The 7,232-nt window shown below is 40.6% G+C and overlaps 1 long non-coding RNA gene and 1 pseudogene across 1 annotated transcript in view; both read left to right on the top strand.

Annotated features, from left to right (window-relative positions):
- Positions 1–2,417: 2,417 nt before the first annotated feature.
- LOC147579988 (uncharacterized) overlaps positions 2,418–7,232 on the top strand; it is a 154,370-nt gene continuing 149,555 nt past the window's right edge. The window contains exon 1 of the long non-coding RNA XR_015252397.1: positions 2,418–2,487. This is a non-coding gene — a long non-coding RNA (uncharacterized LOC147579988). The remainder of the gene's footprint in view (positions 2,488–7,232) is intronic.
- Positions 5,942–7,117, top strand: LOC147579989 (pre-mRNA-splicing regulator WTAP pseudogene; annotated as a pseudogene).

Here is a 7,232-nt window from a genome sequence, read left to right as displayed (position 1 = left end):
TAATCCATTTACATTCAGTGTTATTATAGAAAGATATGGGTTTAGAGTCATTGTGATGTCTGTATGTTTTATGCTTGTAGTGATGTCTCTGGTACTTTGTCTCACAGGGTCCCCCTTAGGATCTCTTGGAGGGCTGGTTTAGTGGTGACAAATTCCTTCAGTTTTTGTTTGTTTGGGAAGACCTTTATCTCTCCTTCTATTCTAAATGACAGACTTGCTGGATAAAGGATTCTCGGCTGCATATTTTTTCTGTCTAGCACACTGAAAATCTCGTGCCAATTCTTTCTGGCCTGCCAAGTTTCAAAAGAGAGATCAGTCACGAGTCTTATAGGTCTTCCTTTATATGTGAGGGCACGTTTACCCCTTGCTGCTTTCAGAATTTTCTCTTTATCCTTGTATTTTGCCAGTTTCACTATGATATGTCGTGCAGAAGATCGAATCAAGTTACGTCTGAAGGGAGTTCTCTGTGCCTCTTGGATTTCAATGCCTTTTTCCTTCCCCAGTTCAGGGAAGTTCTCAGCTATTATTTCTTCCAGTACCCCTTCAGCACCTTTCCCTCTCTCTTCCTCCTCTGGGATACATATTATGCGTATATTATTTCTTTTTAGTGTATCACTTAGTTCTCTAATTTTCCCCTCATACTCCTGGATTTTTTTATCTCTCTTTTTCTCAGCTTCCTCTTTTTCCATAAGTTTATCTTCTAGTTCACCTATTCTCTCCTCTGCCTCTTCAATCCGAGCCGTGGTGGTTTCCATTTTGTTATGCATTTCGTTTAAAGCGTTTTTCAGCTCCTCGTGACTGTTCCTTAGTCCCTTGATCTCTGTAGCAAGAGATTCTCTGCTGTCAGCTATACTATTTTCAAGCCCAGCGATTAGTTTTATGACTATTATTCTAAATTCACTTTCTGTTATATTATTTAAATCCTTTTTGATCAGCTCATTAGCTGTTGTTATTTCCTGGAGATTCTTCTGAGGGGAATTCTTCCGCTTGGTCATTTTGGATAGTCCCTGGCGTGGTGAGGACCTGCAGGGCACTTCCCCTGTGCTGTGGTGTATAACTGGAGTTGGTGGGAAGAGCCGCAGTCAGGCCTGATGTCTGCCCCCAGCCCACCGCTGTGTCCACAGTCAGACTGGTGTGTGCCTTCTCTTCCCCTCTCCTAGCGGCGGGATTCACTGTGGGGTGGGGTGGCCTGTCTGGGCTACTTGCACACTGCCAGGCTTGTGATGCTGGGGATCTGGCGTCTTAGCTGGGGTGGGTAGGCAAGGTGCACGGGGGCAGGAGGGGCAGGCTTAGCTTGCTTCTCCTTAGGTGATCCACTTCAGGAGGGGCCCTGTGGCAGCAGGAGGGAGTCAGATCCGCTGCCGGAGGTTTGGCTCCGCAGAAGCTCAGATTTGGGTGTTTGCACGGAGCGAGCAAGTTCCCTGGCAGGAACTGGTTCTCTTTGGGATTTTGGTTGGGGGATGGGCGGGGGAGATGGCGCTGGTGAGCGCCTTTGTTCCCCACCAAACTGAGCTCTGTCGTCCAGGGGCTCAGCAGCTCTCCTTCCCTTTGTCCTCCAGCCTTCCCGCTTTCTGAGCAGAGCTGTTAACTTATGACCTCCCAGACGCTAAGTCGCGCTTGCTGTCGGAACACAGTCCGTCAGGCCTCTCAGCTTTTTGCAAGCCAGACTCGGGGGCTCTGCTTGGCCGGCGAGCCGCCCCTCCGCCCCGGCTCCCTCCCGCCAGTCAGTGGAGCGCGCACCGCCTCGCCGCCCTTCCTACCCTCTTCCGTGGGCCTCTCGTCTGGACTTGGCTCCGGAGACTCCGTTCTGCTAATCCTCTGGCGGTTTTCTGGGTTATTTAGGCAGGTGTAGGTGGAATCTAAGTGATCAGCAGGACGAGTGGTGAGCCCAGCGTCCTCCTAAGCCGCCATCTTCCCTCCCTCTCCCTAAAAAAATTTTTTTAAAGAAGCAATAATATTATTGCGTTTTAATTTTCATTCAACCTCCAAACACCATGATACAAAATATAGTTACTTGTATATTTGTATATTTATATATGGTTATTTGAGATATGGGAAACTCACTTTTCAAGTTAAAATAAATTTTTTAATTTATAAATTATACTCATATTTTCTTTAATTATATAGCATAAAAAGACCTTAATAGAAAGTATAATATTTTCTACATAACTTTACCATATTTAAAGATAACATAACTAACTTTTGGTGAATGTTTCTCTCATCTAACAACCATCATCTTCATGAAGACAAGGATCGTGTCTTATTTATCTTGGCATTTCAATGCTTGCTTCAGTGACTTGCAAACTGGATGCACTCATACAGTGAAAAATAATAGTATTTATTGAGAATTTATTTTCTATGCAGTATACGTTGAATTACCATTCATAATTTTAGAAACAGCTGATGTGACAAGTATTGGCATCTTTCTTTTACAGAAAACTGAGTGAACAGTTAAAAAAAGAAAACTCTTCTCAAGTTGGATCACTGGTAAGTAGCTAACCCAAAATTTGAATCTAGGCAGGCTAGTTCTCAAATATGATTCTGTAATTACCACAGGACACTCTTTCTAGAAGTGGAAAACAGGAAGACGATTAAAAGCATGGTTATTTTTATTTTAAAATTTAGGGCCAGCCGTTACACATCTTTCATAGGTTTTATATTTTTATAATGGTGATAAAGTCAGTATATGCCAGTCTTTCTTTATTTCAAAGTGTTTCAACATTTGTTTTACAGTAATTAAATTTGAGTTTATATTTGATGTAATCTACCTGTATGTAGGACCTGTTGAGAAACAATTCTCCCTGGGTCTCATGTTTTTGTATATCTTGGGGGCAAAGCATGGGCTGTCTTTCTTCCAGACTTTTTTCATAGGATATTTTCATAGCAAACAGGCTTGAAAGATAAACTGTCACCTTTAGAACAAAGGGACAGTATACTAATTCCCCATTAGATGAGATTTGAACTCTCTAGACTCAGAGTTTTTCTCCCATAATATAATCCACCCTACGTATGTAGTTATCATCTGGTTCTCTTTGTGTCTCCCTGTAAAAAAATGGGACTTCAGGAACTTATATAAATCAGATAATCTGGCTACTGCTATTGATTGGCAATAAACTGTCTGTCTTTGACTTAGGAATCTCATGTCATCCACCAGCATACATGAAAACATGGCAAGCAAATTAATTAGCTTGTACATAGCACAAAATCTTACACCTTTTAAATTTCCTTTAAAAATCACATATATATTGTGTGATTTTTTTATTAAATATTATTAAATGACTTATTTTTTTTTTTAGGAAAGAAATTTACTAATGTAGCTAATATTTTAAAGACCCAGGATTTGAATGATTAGAAGGGTCTGTGAAAACTCATCAAAACTTTGTATTTAATTTTCATATAGTTCAAATGCTTGAATCAATTTATTCCTGATCATCTTTAATATGTATTGGACTGGTAATGAATATTTTTAAAACATTAGACCAGCTTTTCACAACAGGGGCCAATCTGTCTCCCAGGGAGCATTTGGCAACAACTGAAGACATCTTTGGTACACATTGCCTGAGATGTATGCATTCATTGCTTGTCTCAACTAGGAGTGGTGGTGGCATTTTGTGGACAGAGACCAGGGATGCTATTAAATATTTTACATTGTACAGGACAACCTCCCATAATGAATTATTTAGTCTCAGGTGTCAATTATGGCAATGTTGAGAACCCAGATATACATAGATATGCATTCACATCTGAGTTGGAGAGATCTAATTTAATTCTCTCAACGGTAAGAATTAATCTGCATATAAAATTAGAAAAATATAAATCTGTCTCTACATTTATCTATCCTATGTCTATAATACAGTATTTCATGAAAATCAAACCATAACACAAACAAGAGCAAGTAATCAACAGAAAACCAGTTTCTGTCATTTCAAAAATTTTAGATGTAACCTATTAGAAATATTAGAGGAATATGGTCAAGACTTTTTTTTTTAATTTATTGGTTATGAGGTATAACCAATAATGTATATACAAAGAAGAAACTTTTATCATGTATGTGGATGGGGATGGGTGGGTATAAATTTTAAAACTATATATATCCTGTATTTGATTACCTGACTGTATCCTGTTACTATAGAAACAGCAGTCATATATATCTCTTCGTTATTACAGCAATCTGTCAAGGAAATCCTGACATTCTGGAATTTGTGTACATTACTTTTAAAAATTGTAATACTGTGTTTGAATATAACCTGCTTTATAGAACGATCCTTAAACATCCATGACTTCACAAGTTATAGCTATAAAATTGTAAGTATGACCATATATGTATGCAAATATATGTGTGTATATATACGTACACATGCATATATGCACAACTATTATATATAATTAGCTAACATAAACTGAAAATCTGTGTCATAGTGTCAAATAAAATTTGTCAAAATTGATCTAATTGGTATAGTATTATCTGGTTCACAAGTGTGGACTAACAGTGTCTTTATTCGTGTCATCCAGTGTTAGGAGGATCCATCTACATATAATAAGAACTTTTAATTTCAGGGGAAAATTAAGGTTTCAGAGACACCAAAAATAAATATGATATAGAAAGGGGAGCGGGAGCACAGGGGCTGCAGCAGGAGGAGGAGTTGGGAGGCCAGAGGTAGCAGGGCCTGGCAGCCTGGATTGCAAGCCAGCAGCACGGCCTTGGCTTATGTGACTGGCACTGGCACAGCCTCTGTCTGGAGATGATTCAAGCTGACCAAGGAGGAACCTCTTCCCAAAAAGGTTTGAGTAAAACAGACTTCATAGTTAATGCAGGAAATGAGTTAATTTTAAGATGAAAACAATATGAACTATTTGTCCAAGCTTTGGAGGGCAAGTACACAGATTTTTTTTCTTTACATGTTTATTTATTTTGAGCACCTCCAAGTAGGGGAGGGGTGGAGAGAGAGAGCAAGACAGAATCCCAAGCAGGCTCTATGCTGTTAGCATGGAGCCTGACATGCGGCTCAATCTCATGACCTGAGCTGAAGTCAAGAGTTGGCTGCTTAACCCACTGAGCCACCCAGGCACTCCAGATTTTAATTATAATGATGGACCTGCCTTAAGGGAGTCTGATGAAAAACTAAAGCCGTAAGAGCCTGCACTCATGGAAGACATCCTTGTAATGTGACTAGCAACCAAGGAGCAAAAGAAACAAGAGTGAACTACCCAAATGCAGTACCTCAGGCAAATCCAACAGCCTAGCAGTGCCCAACTGAGATCCACAATGGTAGACCCAGTGATCAACTTGTTTTTCCTAAAAATGAACAGACTTAAGGCAAACTGGAGCAAGTCCCAAATGAACTGAGTGCCTAGAAGTTTATGCCTGCTAGGTAAACAAATCATACTCCCCAGCCAAGACTTGAATGACCATCCCACTAGGAAAAAGCTATAGTAGGACAGCCGAGTACTTTCACAGCAAGACTTGGGCTATTCGAGACAAAGCCACAATCTTACACTTTCAGCTTATCATGACTAATGTAAAACTTATCAGATGAACTTTATGTTTTAGCTTTTTTCTCTTTACCCTCCCCTTGCTTCAGAGTCCTGATGGTATGGGACTATTCCAAAGAAGTAGCCACTTCCCCAAAATTCCCCTTCTAGAGCATGTAGACACTTGAGAAATGTTTCTGTTGGAAGCAAATAGAAAAACCGAAGTCTCAAGTCTATGTGGCACACTGTGTCTTCAGATAGTTTGGAGGAATGAAAACCTAGAGATTTAAAATCGTGATTTGAACACGTAAAAGTCCAGTAAACTGTAAAAAGGGAACATGCATTGCTCTGAACCATGAGCATAGTGACTTAGAGACACTGTGTATCAGTTTTGCCAATAAGAATGTGGACTTTGTGACTCTTGAACTTCTGGGTCTACACTCGAATGAGCCAAACAGGCAAAGTGTGAATGGCAAAGTGTTGAATGCTTAACCAAGTGTTTCAAGAGCTTCGAAGTCAGCTGTCACAGGGACGTGTCGCACAACTTGAAGCAGAGTTGGCTTTACGGAAGAAAACAGCGAGGAACTTAAAAGCAGTCAGGATGCACTGAATGACTTCATCATTCAACTTGAGGAAGAAGTAGAGGGCATGCTGAGCACCAGGCTAGTTTTTCAGCAGCAACTGACAGGGACACGCCAGCAGCTGGCTTAGTACCAATAGCAACAATCTCAGGTTCCAGCCCAAGTACCAGCAAGACTACACTTCTGAGCCTGAAGGACAGGCAGAGGCCACAGGGAAAGACTGCAGTCGGCTGGCCAACGGTCCAAGTAATGGCAGTTCCTCCTGGCAGAGCACATCTAGGTCTGGATTTCACAGGGGGAGGGACACAGCAGAAGACAGCTTTTTTACTCCGGGGAATGGTAATAAATCCTCCAAGAGCTCAGAGGAGAGAACCTGCAGAGGAGGTAGTAGTTATGGAAACCAACTCAGTGTGGGGGTACGTAAGTGTAGACTTTCCCGCGGGCAGTGAAAATTCTCTCACACCCCACTCAAACGACACAGACTGCAATCATGACCCTCAAGAGGAGAAAAAAGTGCATGGGAAAGGTAACTGAACTACAGGTTCCTGCCACATTCAGAGTGGCTCAGGCTCAAGTGTAAATGTACAGGGCTCAGTTTTGGAATATTTCCTCCAGCAAACTTTATATAGTGTCATTTAATTTGAGACAGGATACTGTCCAGAAAATTAACGCGTACTTTTGTCACAATTCACCTTTTTGTGAGTGTGTTTCTTTTTCTTTCTTTTCCTTTCTTTAATACCTCTGCTACTTTGAAAATTGTGACAATTAATTACCTTGAATGTTGTTGAAAGGACATTTTTATGTAGGGTCAAGTTATTTGTATATGAGTTAATGTGCAGTTGTGAATGGAAAGCTTTCCTTAAAGTGTAACACAATGATGTCTGTAGAAATCTGTGTTTATCCTAGAATCTGTGTTGTGTAAGGGCCTTCTCGGTCATGCTGTTGTACTTATGTTAGGGTAGATGTGGGTTTTTGACTGCTAACTTTGCCCAGTACAGTAGTTTTATCACTAAAAGTTGGACTTGCTGATGAAGTCCTATAGTAGTTAAAATTTTTAACTTTTTTGAGAGAGAGGTGGGAAGGGAAGGAGAGGGAGAGAATCTTAAGCAGGCTTCATGCCCAGTTCAGAGCCTAATGCTGGACTCAATCTCATGACCAACTGTGAAATCATGGCCTGAG

The sequence above is a fragment of the Puma concolor genome, chromosome B3 (assembly GCF_028749965.1).
Source record: "Puma concolor isolate L17-30 chromosome B3, mPumCon1.1.hap2, whole genome shotgun sequence".
NCBI lineage: Eukaryota > Metazoa > Chordata > Mammalia > Carnivora > Felidae > Puma > Puma concolor.
The sequence above is the reverse complement of the archived record's forward strand: the minus strand, read 5'-3'. Positions and strand labels throughout refer to the sequence as shown.